General features: G+C 42.8%; 1 protein-coding gene across 2 annotated transcripts in view; it reads left to right on the top strand.

The window, feature by feature from the left end:
- The first annotated feature begins 271 nt into the window (after nucleotides 1-271).
- The window catches only part of HSPA12A (heat shock protein family A (Hsp70) member 12A), a 55,804-nt gene continuing 43,460 nt past the window's right edge, over nucleotides 272-12,615 (top strand). The window contains exon 1 of one of the 2 annotated variants that reach the window (XM_051799576.1): nucleotides 272-465. The gene's annotated coding sequence lies outside the window, so the exon portion shown is untranslated. The remainder of the gene's footprint in view (nucleotides 466-12,615) is intronic. The other variant, XM_051799575.1, reaches the window with a different exon arrangement.

Below are 12,615 nucleotides of genomic sequence, written 5' to 3'. Positions count from 1 at the left end.
TTCGGGTTACCTCTACCTACACACCCCTGGCAACCCGACGGCAAGCAGCCGGTGCAACCTTTGCGGGCATCCTCACGGCTCCGTCTCCCGCAAGATTCCAGCACCCTTTCCCGGCGCCCAGGACGAGGGAGTGGCCACGGAGCGGGGTCTCCTTCCATAGCTGTCCCCGGGGAGGGGTTTCTGCTTCAGCAGCCGTGAAATCCGCATCTGGGGCTGGGCTGTCTGTCCCTCGGAGCCGCCCCCCGCCGGTCCCTTGTGCGGCTGCGGGAGGGAGGGGCGGTGCGGCCCCGCAGCCGGCGCGGGAAGGCGTCAGCGCCGGGCCGGGCGCGCAGCCCTCCCCTGGCTCCGCACCGCCCGCAGGAAGGCGCAGCGGGGTGGGGACGGGAGGAAGGAGCGGAGCCTCCCCCGGGCTGGGCAGCGCGGCTCCAGCCCCTGCCATGTCGGAGGCGGAGAGCGGAGCTGCAGGTAAGGGGCAGCGGCGGCTCTCGCTCCGCCGGGCCCCGCCGCAATGCAGGAGCGCTGCAGCCCGGCGCGGCCCCGGCCGATCGGGGGAAGCGAGCTGCGGCCGGAGGGAGCCCCGTCCGGGGGCGGGGAGGCGGGGAGGCGGCAGACAATGTCCCGGCCCCGCCGGCCGGGCTGTGCCGCGCGGGCAGGGCAGGGCCGGGCCGCCGGCCCCTCGCTCCCGGGCCCGGGGGTGCCCCGCGGGATGGGATGGGATGGGATGGGATGGGATGGGATGGGGGGTTCCTGCGGAGCGCACCCCACGGAATTCCCCGCGCAGCCCCTCGGCTCATCCTCCATCACGGGCCGTCCCCGGGGAGCCGGTGCAGCAGCGCGGGGGCTCCAGGTGACAAAGCGATGCGGCGGCACCGCGGGCGGGGCCGAGGCGGGGCGGGAGCCCTGCCCGGGGCGCTGCGGCGGGCGCGGCATCCCCACCGGCCGGGCCTTTGTGGCTTCGACCCCCCCGCCGGTCCGGGTGTCCCTTTGCCGAGGGAGAAGAGGGAGGGCTTAGAGAGGAGATCAGGGGCTGCTGCTGACATAGAGGCAGCACCCCGCTTGTAGCGAATAGCCTGGTGCACTGGAAGAGAAAGACCTGGCAGCTGGGTGGGAGAGATGGCGCTTTCTGGGCTGAGCGCCTGAGCATCCCGACGCATCGTCGGGGACCGGGGAGCTCCCACCGAGGTGTAGGGGTGGGGGAAGCCCCGAGCGGGGCGTTTTACCTCGTTAGCGGGTCTGCATGTCTCTGATTCTGCAAACTTGACACGAGCTGAGCTGAACCTCGTTTTGCGTGAAACAAGGATTCTGTGTGTTTGGTCCGTTTGTGGTTACGCTGTGCCTCATAAATATAACACAGCCTTTGCAGGACAGAGGTGGTCTCTCCTTGTGTGGAAACGGAGCTGGGGGAGGGAAGGGGGTTCCTAGGATACAAATGATATGGGTGAATAACTCTTAAGGGAAATGCAGACTCAGCCTGATTTCATTCAAGTTCTCCATCCCTTCTTCCTCACTGCATGCTGCAAAGGTTTGAGGAAACTGTAATGCTGAGCCAAAGGTGCTGGTAGAAATGTATGGGGAAACTTAAAAGGTTGGGTTTGAATACAAATAATAGTATTTGGGGAGGATTTGGAATAATATAGCTTAATTTCAGTGCAAATGGAATAAATGAGTAATAAAGTATCCACTGAAAAAACCCCAAACCAACCGGACTACAATACTTAAAACTGTTTGAGTCTCCAAGACGACTTGCTCTACTGGATTTTCTCTCTCTCCCCCACCTCCCCATCTAAATGTTCTCTCAGTGCTTCCTAAGTAAAGTCCCTAATATCTGTTTGATTTGAAGTAACCTGTAACAATTTTCTAGCATGCAGCTGACAACGGGAAGAACAGACTGATGGATTCATTTGTCTTTCAAATGACAGGGTATCATGTGTTTTGTTTTCTGCCAACTTGCAAGGTTAGTGCGATGCAATACTGAAATGAAGTAATTTGTGACATAGGGAGAATCTGCACAGGAGGGATTTTGTTAGAAGACTGAAGACCAGGTAGTAAAGCAATGATTTGTTATGTCAGAAATCTTTATGTTCTTGCCATGCACTGGAATGCTGAAGCTGTCAGAGGAAAAAAGGCTTCAGGGATAAAACGTGATTTGGTGCGTGTTGTATTGACAGTATTGATGCTGCAGTCACTTATTGCAGCACAGTACAGTGCGTAAAGAAATATCTGTGTGTAACATAGCTGAGTGTTGTGTGCAGTGCCTGCTGATCCTTGTTACAGCTTCAGTTAGCACAGCACTGCGGTACCTGCAGCTTGGTTAGTGTGAGCCTGGGTGAGATTGGTCATACCCAGGAGCTATTGCATGTAAAGCTTCTAATTATACTGACTTCTGTCATTTCTAAAGCGTTGGCTCATGACTGGGTAACGCTGGTTGAACCGACAAGTTTTCCTTTATGAAACTGTCACCCTGTGAGCTTTCAGTCCAAATGTTTAGTTCATTCCCACAGGGACAGCAGTTGGTGTTCAACAGAGCTGCCCTTCTCTGTACCTGCAGTCTCCTCAAAGCTTCAGTCAGCTGTAGTGAGGCCCCAAAAGGTCTCTTCTGTCCAGAGGTGTTTGTAACTGATGTGTGTATGGTGTAAGTGAGCTTCATCCTCGTCCACAGGGCATGACCAGGGTGCCAGTCAAACACCACTGTCACTGGGTGCTGGAAGAGGCTGCTGCAGCCTCGGATGTCAGCTCAAGTTAAAGCAGCCTCTGGGAGGCCAGTTCTGTGCAGAAGACCACAATGCTGCCTCAGCTGTAAAAGACCTGATCCCAAGATTTAGGATATGTTTTGCTCTCTAACTGTGTCACTGGTGGTTGGGGTTATATGGGACCTGACTGGTGTCTCATCTTGTGCTCTTTTCTGCCAAATACTTCTTTATTTTGTTGAGTGCTGTTGAAATTTTTTAGGCCCCTCCTGGATGTCATATCTGCTGTTGCAATTAAGACTGAATTTCTTTTTTTTTTTTTTCCTTTTTGAGGTTGCAGATCTGGTCAAATATTTTAAAATTTCCAGTTACTTATTCTTCTAAACTGTTCCGGGTGATTAACTCCCTTTTACCGTCCTCTACTATGATTTTGCCTATTCTATCTATAAATGCACTAAGCAACCTTCTCTTTCTTAAAAATATACTTTTTATGTTAAAACAAAAACATTAAAGGATCCTATAATGTCAGTTTTCTGTACCTGAATAGGTTCTGCCTTTTGACGATGTGTCAGATGGGATTTCACAAGTATTTGACTTCAAAAAGCACACCATTCATGGTTTTAGAAACTTCTCTCTCTGGCTGTTTTAGTCTGTAGGCATTGTGAAGAAGCAAATTGGCTTTTTTGGGTATTTAAAAAAACTGTACTGGTTCTTAGTAAACAGTAAGGGAAGATGAAAGGAATGAAGAACAATGCACGCAAACAATGCTACTTTCTGTTAGGAGAATGAGAACAGTCATGACCTTTATTTGGCATGAAGCAACATGACCTTTTGGGGAGTTTGCATCTATTCCCTTTTTTATGTTCTTTAAGCAAAGTAGATTTTGGTATTTTCCATATGCAGCTTTAGTGAAATCTTTAGAGTATTTTGTCTATCCATAAATTACTTCAGTTCTTACTTATTCAGCTGCTGTATGGCACTTGTCCCTTTCCCATTAAACAACCTTGGCCAGTGGAAAACAGAAATGGGTGAAACTCCAGGTTGCATCAGTATTGCACTTGCTTGTTCAGCTGTATTTCTGCAAGGAGAGAGGTACCAGGAGGACTTGGAGTCTGTTCCAGCAATGAGCTCCGAAGTCCATTGGTCGTGATTGTAAATGGTACAGTTGCTTCACAAATGTTTTACTGAAGAGCGTGCAGATGTTTGGTGCTGTAAGGTCACAGATGTTGGTGTTGAGCTGAGGGAATGCTGCTGCCAAGTACAAACCTCAGTGATCTGAAATGCCTGTGACATATCTGCAGGCTTCATCATCTTCACTGTGACAAGTGTCCTGGCTCCTGGGTCATTAAATTGAAACTGCCTTTTCTCAGTGACCAGGCACATTTTAGATCTTAAAAGAACATTCCATAGCTCTCATTACTCAGAAATATCTCACCTCTGGCTCATGTGCTGTGCTTTTAAGAGTCACAGTGATATGCATTTAAAATAAACAAATGCAAGTTTTAAATATTGCCATAACTGCTGTTAAAACAGTGACGTTGCAGTGTTTTAAAATTAGTACAGCAGTGGTTAGCTGTGTAAGTAATCAGTATTAAAACAGGAAATTCCTTCAAAGGCTGTCTCAGAGGGATTTGAGAAAGGTTTTCATGTAAATGAAAAGGAAAATGCAGTCAGTTCTAATAAGTAAGCAAATGAATAAATGAAAATACTCAGGATATGAAGGCCAGCATTCAGCCTAGAAAGCCTTTATTCTTCACTAAGGATTTGACAAAATGCCCTTACTCAGGACTGCATCAGGGTGTGTCAAGGACATCAGAGAGTGGCTCAGCGAGCTGTGTTGGTGTGCCCTGCCATCAGCACCTTGTACTCTGCTGCTGGGCGACAGTCACTGGGTGCTCGCTGGCCCCAGGACTGATTTGCAGGGCTCTGGGTGGATCAGTTCTAAAGACATCTGAATTTGCAAGAACAGGAGACCTGGAGAAGGTTTTTCTTTTAGCTGTTTCTTATATCAGTAGTTCTGAGTCAGTCCCTGAGTCAATACTCTCAGACTGTGCTCTGCAGATGCAGTTTCTGAGGAACATTGAGAGAGATTTCTAGTAATTGTTATCAGTTTGAGTCCAGAAAAGTGTGTATTATGTGAATGTAGTTCCATAATAGCAATTCCATGCCATCTGAGGGAGTTAATCCACTTCCTATCTGTTTCTATTGTGATAGCCTGCCCAACCTGCATTAGTTTCCTTGGGGAAGAGACCAGAGATAAATTATTCTCTCTATGCTACTTCCTTATCCCATAAGGATATCTGGGAATACTGCTTCAATTTGTCCATTTTTTGGATACATCTTGTGTTCTAAGTGTAGTTCAGGACCAGTGTCTAGGGTTGAAGCAGTTTCTCTCCAAGGGTTTTGCAGCCCTAAGCACTCTATATCCACTTGTCCTGACACAGCCTTTCTTTGAGAGGTTCCATGTGTTTGTATCCACACTTTCTCTTTTTCCTGTTCCCTGTGAGGTTGCAAGAGGGAATATTCGGGTGTCTCTTTCCTCATTACAGGGTTTGGGATGTTTTTCTCTGTCAAGAGATAATAGCAAATAACTGTTCTTTAGTACATCCTCGTCTCCTCTGTGTCATTGTTTGGGAAATGTGACCGTTTGGTCTTGTGGATTTATCATTGTTTGAGGACTCAGTGCTGACTGTCAACTAGACCCATTCCCTGGTGCCAAACAGATACAACAAATTTAACATTTTTTCTCAAGTTTCCATGGATACCTGAGTAGAGCACATGCTGTAATCTGAACAGCAGGGCATGCCATTTACAAAAGCTTCCAGTATTGTCATTATGGAACTGCTGCACTCAAAAATCAAGCTTTTGTAGTAGCTTTCTTGCTGACTCAGCTATGGTCCTGTTACGATTTTAGCCACAGGAACTCCTTTGCCATTGGCTTGTCACCATGACAGGGTCACTTTGCAGTTGGTTTTCTGTCTGGTCAGTGTTGGTCTCAGTGTGATCTGTGTGCACAGTCATGGCAGCTCAGAGTGGTAGAAGTGGCACTTCAATATAAGCCTGATGGATGCTAGTATAAAAAGCTCTGGAAATAGATTTTGGTTGGTGACTGCATGACTTTATGACCTACTCTACAAATACTAATCATATATTTTCTTCTTTGCTCATATTTTCCATGGAACTTTCTTCTAAGCCTGATAGCTGTTGTGTTTTCAGGATCACCAAATAAAAAAAGTAAATGCAAACTTTTGATATAGCAATGAGATGTCACTCAGAAGCTAAATCAGACTATGGTTTCACAGATGACTTTGCTAATGATTTGTCAAATGTGATAGGATTTTTTTCAGTTTAGCCACAACTAATATTCTTTTATTTTCCCATCTTTGAAAAAATTGGGTTTAATAGCCTTGAAGAATATGAAGGGATTTATATATAGCATCACTCATGCTGACTGCTATAAGTAATGGCTATTCTAGTTGGCTGTTCTTTTTACCCTGCCCCCCACTTCTTTTTTCCCTGTGAATTGGTGAGAGAGGTTTGTTTTTTCTTGTCTGGACTCTACAAATGTATGAATCATGTTTAGCATTCCTGAAGATTGTTCATATGAAGACAAACATTTTCAAGTATTTTTTCCAATTTATGTTTTAAGAGAAAGGTGTCACTGCATTCATCCAGCTTGATGCAATGCAAGATACTTTGTGAATCTCAGAATGCTTGAAAACTAAATAACCTTTTTGCCTTCTAAGTAAACAGATGCCCCCAAAAGTGTACTTTTTCCTGTGTGGTGGACACATGGTCTGGAAAAGCTGAACAGCGATTCTTGTTCAGTCTTTGAATAATATTTCCTTGAACATCTCGATCTAGGAGGTAGATCTAGGATTGTGTTCTTTTTGGGATACATTTGCATCTTGAGATGCTTCTTAAATAGAGATTTGCAGTAAAACAGGGTTTGATAACTCTGGAATATTTTGATAATGCATTTTAAAAAGAGAAAACAATGAATTATCCCACTCTCAGGTGGGAAATCATGTTTTGTCAAAGAGAGTGATTAACATCACTGGAGTTCTATTTTATGAGTATGGTCCTGGGAATTAGAGCATAATCTTATTAGTGCCATTCCTGATAACCTTGCAGTGAACCAAGAGGAGGAGGCAGATGATGACAGACATCATGATGAAGGAGAAGCAGCAGGAAACCTATACAGAATTCTGTACATCTCTGTTTTGCTTTCTGTTCCTTACGTGTTTCTGGAAGTAGTGATGGAGGAAATGAGAGATACAGGAAAGCAGTGCTTGCACTGAGGCAAATAGTGCAAGGAAGCCTGAAGGAAGCAAGTTTAGAGAAGAGCTTGTTGGAGGAACAGCAGATTAGTGTGTATTAAAGTATCTGTGGAATATTTAGAAAGATCATGGAGAATTCTCTTCTACCACTCTGAGCTGCCAAATCTGTTGTTAACCCACCTTTATCACAACGTGCAGCCTGCCCTTTGCAGCTTGTAACCCAGGATCAGTTTTGTCTCTCCTGGCAGTCATATGTGGGTGTGGAAGAGCTGGAGTGGAAGAAGAGAGGGATCACTGCAAGGCAGCACTGGAGAGTTCCCCCAAGCCCAGGAGCTGGGGCGTGGGCAGGTTTTGAGCAAGTTGGAATCTCATTAGGACGGGGAAGGAAAAGGGAGCTGGCTGATCACAAAAGCTGGAAAGCTCTTGAGTCATTCAAGGTGGAGCTGGATTTGAGACTTACAGTGTAGATGGTGAAAGGGTTTGAGTTCAAGGCAGCTGAAGGGCAGACAGCTGTTGGTAAGGACCTGTCTGAGGCACTATATACCCAGCATGCACAGGAGCGTGATCACAATGGTTTAGTCCAGCTTACCAAGCATTAGTGAGGTCAGACCAAATGTAGGTAAAATAGTTCAACCTACACCCTGTCAAAAAGAGGAGAAGGGAACATAACCCATGTGGCATTTTCAGAAGGTTATTGCAAGTTCTTGTGTGTTTCTTTCATCTTAAATTAAGTTCACAAGTAGTGCCTTTCGGTTTCCCTTTGCCAGTGAGGCGCAGGAAAATGAATATAGTCCACAGAGTGAGTTGTTAAAAAACAACTTGGGGTTATTTTTTAATACTCTTAACAATAAAGGTAAAAACTTGACTTAAAAAGCTGGATAGCATAGTGAAAAAGTAATTCCTCTAGTCAAACCGTAATCATGGTGGGAGACAGTGTAAAAGCATAAATGGAAAAGGTCAAAGTCGTAGTGAAAAACGTCTTATTCTTAGAATTTTATCCAAAGAATTGGGAGATTATTTTTTTTTTACTTAGGAAATTACTGCACTCTAATTGGTATCAGTGCAATGAATACCAGCTCTTCGGGGGACCAGATATTATGAAAGGCTATCAGGAAACTTGGATTTGTATCAGAGGTTAGCTATGGCCGTATTCATGGAAGAGAAGTGTATCACAGTCTTCCAGCAAACCAGCTGGATGCCTACTGGCATTTTAAAACAAAGAACTCTGATTCCGTTGATGGCAATAACAGTGGTGCCATTGGATTCAGTAGAAACAGAAGGTTCTTACTTCTGATATGAAATATGGGATCTTTTTATTACGCATAAGAATATTTTAAGTGTTTTTAATTTTTTTATTATTTGCTTCTCTCAGTCTCTTTTTTTGTTGTTCCTTAAGTATTTTCAAAGACCATCTTTGTGTTTACGGTTAAATGCTTTAGGTTGTCATGTTACATTTGGAAGCTCTGACATGTTGTACTTAATGCAAAGCAAAATCTCAGCAATGGAAAAGCTGAATAAGCTAGTAGCAATATGGTAAACCCTTCTTTTCCTGTTCATCATTAACCAGCTTTGCTTGTGTCAAAATTATTTTCATGCTCAAAAAGATATATAATCTTTTGAATGAAAAACAGTGGTATCGTTCCATTCTCTTATTGCCTGATGACTACTCTATAGCCATATTTGATTCAGTACATCAGTTTGGATTTTTTTCCCTTTTTTTTCCTAAATTTTAAATCCAGACACAGTTCCTAAAATAGGAAATAAAGCATTTGGCTAATATTTTGGTATTGCCAACAGTCTGACTGAGAGCAGAGCAGTATATGTACATATAGCAGCAGTCTCTCTCACCATGTGCTGGATGGCTGGAAATTCCAGAATATTGGCTATCAGATATGTGCCAGTGTTTGATTTGTGAAAGTATTCAGCACATACATGGTAAATTCAGTTAACTTGGATTTATTGGAGCCATAAAGCTCACTTGTAATAGTGGCATTTTTAGTAGGTCTAATGCATCCCAACTTACCCTGTGCATCTGGTTCATCAGCCTACAAATAGCTGAGAGCTCAAATATTTTGGCATATGGAACAGTGGATATGCATTATACAAATCAGAAAGAGTTATTGCAGCTTTCATCTTGAGCCAGGGTGGTGTACTGCAGCTATTCTCAGTTGGGAGTTTGGGAGAGCCTGGAAAAGGGTGTGCAAGAAACCACTGGGTCCTTGGAGTGGATCCTCAAGCTCAGTCAGAGACTGAGATCTGCACAATGAATGGAAATAGTTGCATTGTATATTACGGATTGAAAAAAACAATTTATCATTGTAAGAGCACTTCTTAAAATGCTGTAACTATGATCTGAAATAAGGAATAGTATTGATCCTGTTGTTGATTCAGAAAATAGCGAGAAGAGTTTAATTAGCAAATGTTGGGTTTGTGGCCACTTTGTCAGGATAGAAATAGAGATTAACTTGGGTTGATTGGGATATAACGTACACACGAGTGTTCAGGCGTGTTCCTACAGAGAGGTGATATCGTGGTTATGCTGCTGATTTTCAGGTTTGCAAAACAGCTGTAGGAGATCCAGAGCATGGTGAGCCCCTTTCACCATCAGTTGGAAGTGAGGTCTGTGACGGTTTGGAAAATGCAGCTTCTCTCCTGGCCAAGCCTTTGCATTTGTAGGCATGGCTCTAAAGTACTGCAGAATGTGCCTGAAAAGATCCGTGGTGGGGTTTTGCATGGCAAAGTTGGGGCTTGAGCCATTATTTCTTCTTTTTTTTAAAAGTTGGTTTTTTTCCATCTGGTGTACTGGTGACACGAGACATATTGAGAAATGTCCCCCCTTTCCTGATCTGACTGCAGTTCTGTGCTTTCTGCTGTGGAGTAGCATACCATGCTGCCGGGGTTCCTTTGACTTGTCTTGTTAAATTTTTAGAGATGATTCCCACTTTAGCTTATCCATTGCCTGTGTTGCTTGGATTGCCGGGAACCTTCTGCCAGGAATCCACTGCTATGGCATCCTGCTTCGCTGGGGAAAGGAACTACTTCCATGAAATGTGAAGCAGGAGATTTTACTGATACCTTGTGTAGTTCAGTTATATATAGCTGAAATATTTAATAAAAACTGAATTTAATAGAAAGGAGAATATTTTGTGTGGCTGCTAAAATGTTATTTTGTTTGAGTCCCACCTTAGTGGGTTGTGACTGTGAGGCTGAGCAGTCATCTTTCTAGAAACAGGTTGAAGCTACTGTCTTGAAACTGGTTATCTGGGCCTGTACTGGTTCATGTCTGATTTTTTTTATTTTTTTTTTTTTTAGTGTTCACTAAAACTCATTTATCCAGACCTGAATAGGAATGTGTGGCAGGGGCTCCCAAATATTCAGAAGAGACTTATAGTCTTGCAGCTGCCACTGACTGATCTTTCTAGTTAAATGATGAGCTTGGTCCTGTTCTCTGGATCTATTAGAAAATCAGATTCAGCTGAACATGCAATCAGTGAACTATTCACACTGCATCAGCTAAGTTTTTATAAATGTTCTGGACTTTGCTTCTACTCTGCATTCTGTGACACTTAAAGGTTAATCCTTTATTGCATTTTGTTCAAATCTACAATGTAGCTGATCATTTACTGAAGAACAGAAAAAGCTAAACTGATTAGCCTATTGCAGGAAACCACAGAAAATAAACTCTTGCATGTGTTTAGATGAAAAGAAGGAATAATTTTAATTAAATCTACCAAACCAACAATTGGAGCTAATGTGATAATTAATATGATTCATTATTAATACAGTACCTGCTAATCTCATCATTTCAGGAAATTCTGTAATTGTTTAGGAATTTGCAAATCAGATAGGACCCTCTGAATGTTAAAAAAAAGTCTGAAAATAGGAGCCTTCTCTGTTTTCCCTTCTTCTTCTGCTCACCTTGAAAATTCCCAAGGTGTTCTTTGGCAATTGCTTAGGTTAGGACTAAAGTCAGAAATTGTAAAGATGTGCTCAAAGTTATTCTGTACACATTTAGTGAAATTACCCAAGCTCCTGATATAGACAGTCAATATTCATATCATAAGTAAATTTAAGAATTTTTATTCAAGAAGTTTGCATTGTATTTAGAAAAAGATTATTTTCAATACCGGTGTAAGTGTTCTAAGACTTACTTTAATTTGAATTCTAGATCAGATTCGTCCATTTAATTTAGGGTGCAAATTGGCAGGGATTAACTGTTTATTTAATGTATACTGTTTAGCTATATGTTCCTTTCATAGCATGTAGTTTGACACAGATAGAGATCCTTAGTAAACATGGGAGATAAAGCTGGAACTTGAGCTACGTGGAACATTACTTGATTATGTTTTTTCATCACAGAAGCCTTAATAAGTTATTCTGCATTTAAGAACTGTTCCAAATACCGTGATACTATCCAGGACAGGCTAGGCATCCTTTTTCTGTTTCGTGATTGCAAATCAGGTTCCTTGCAACCCTTTTCCCAATCTCTAGCTTGGAGCAGATGCTTTTGTTTCCTTCAGATCAACCAATCACAGTGCTTTAGAGATAAGAGATTCTTAAATATCCTGGAATATCCATTAATTTACTACTCTTCAGAACACAGCTGTAAAAATTGGTGGCACATGCACATTTTTTTCCCCCAAGGAAACACTTAACAAATTATGAAAGCTCCCACATGGGCTAATATATTTTAACACCTTGCAGTTTAGATAAGGTAGAGAGTATGATGTTACAAATTTCCTGATTTCATTTGCTTTTAACAACTGTTTCACTGCTTGTTGAGAAGAAGTCTTGACATTGAATTCAGGGTGATGGGCTTGCAAGCCATTTTCCGTATGTGCCAACCACCCTGATAAAACACATCTTAACTTCCCAGTGTTCTGAACTGCACTTATTCATTTATTACCTCTCTGAGCATGTCAGAGCCTCTTTTAACAGCAGTTGGAATATCACAGTTATGACTGCCCCAGTTATTGCACATGATTAGTAGTCATGAAATCAGTTCTGACTTCTGCTTTTGCCAACATGATAGCACCTCTATAAAACCACTCTAACAGTACCTTTGGGTTGAAATTGTACTGTGCTACTTTAGAGGTTGTAGCACTGCCTTCCATGATTTTCCTTGCTTGATCTTTCTCTAGGCTGATGGCATGTAGGATGCGTTGTAGAATTATTTTATTTAGGTGGGTGTTTGCAGGAGCAGCAGTGAATACAGTGCAGAATGGTCATGGGTTTGGAAGGGGTTTTTTTCTCTCTTCTAAAGATGTTGATAAATCACCTTAACCTTCCAGCAGAGCTGAACAGTTGATGAAAATTAGAAAAAGTTAGTCCTTCTACAATTCCAGCCTTTATGTGTAAGTTGTCAAGAGCATTTTGAAAGTGAAATGGACAATTTGTTTCAAAGATTTTTGATGAAAAGTATCCAAGTCCATTTTCTGTTTTAAACATTATTTTTTGTGGATCTCTAAGACAGACTTCTTATCTCTGATTAACATTTTTGGATGTGTTAGCAAATATTTTTACACTTAGGAATACAGTGAGTGTCCTTGTATACTTTTTACACCTCTGGATTATCACAAGTTAAGTGAATAAATTCTTGATAGAACCCAAATTAGCAGTTTCATTGGACGGATATGAATACTGCACTG

Source organism: Manacus candei, unplaced genomic scaffold (assembly GCF_025592945.1).
Source record: "Manacus candei isolate 608988 ecotype Guabito, Panama unplaced genomic scaffold, ASM2559294v1 h1tg000050l, whole genome shotgun sequence".
NCBI lineage: Eukaryota > Metazoa > Chordata > Aves > Passeriformes > Pipridae > Manacus > Manacus candei.
The sequence above is the reverse complement of the archived record's forward strand: the minus strand, read 5'-3'. Positions and strand labels throughout refer to the sequence as shown.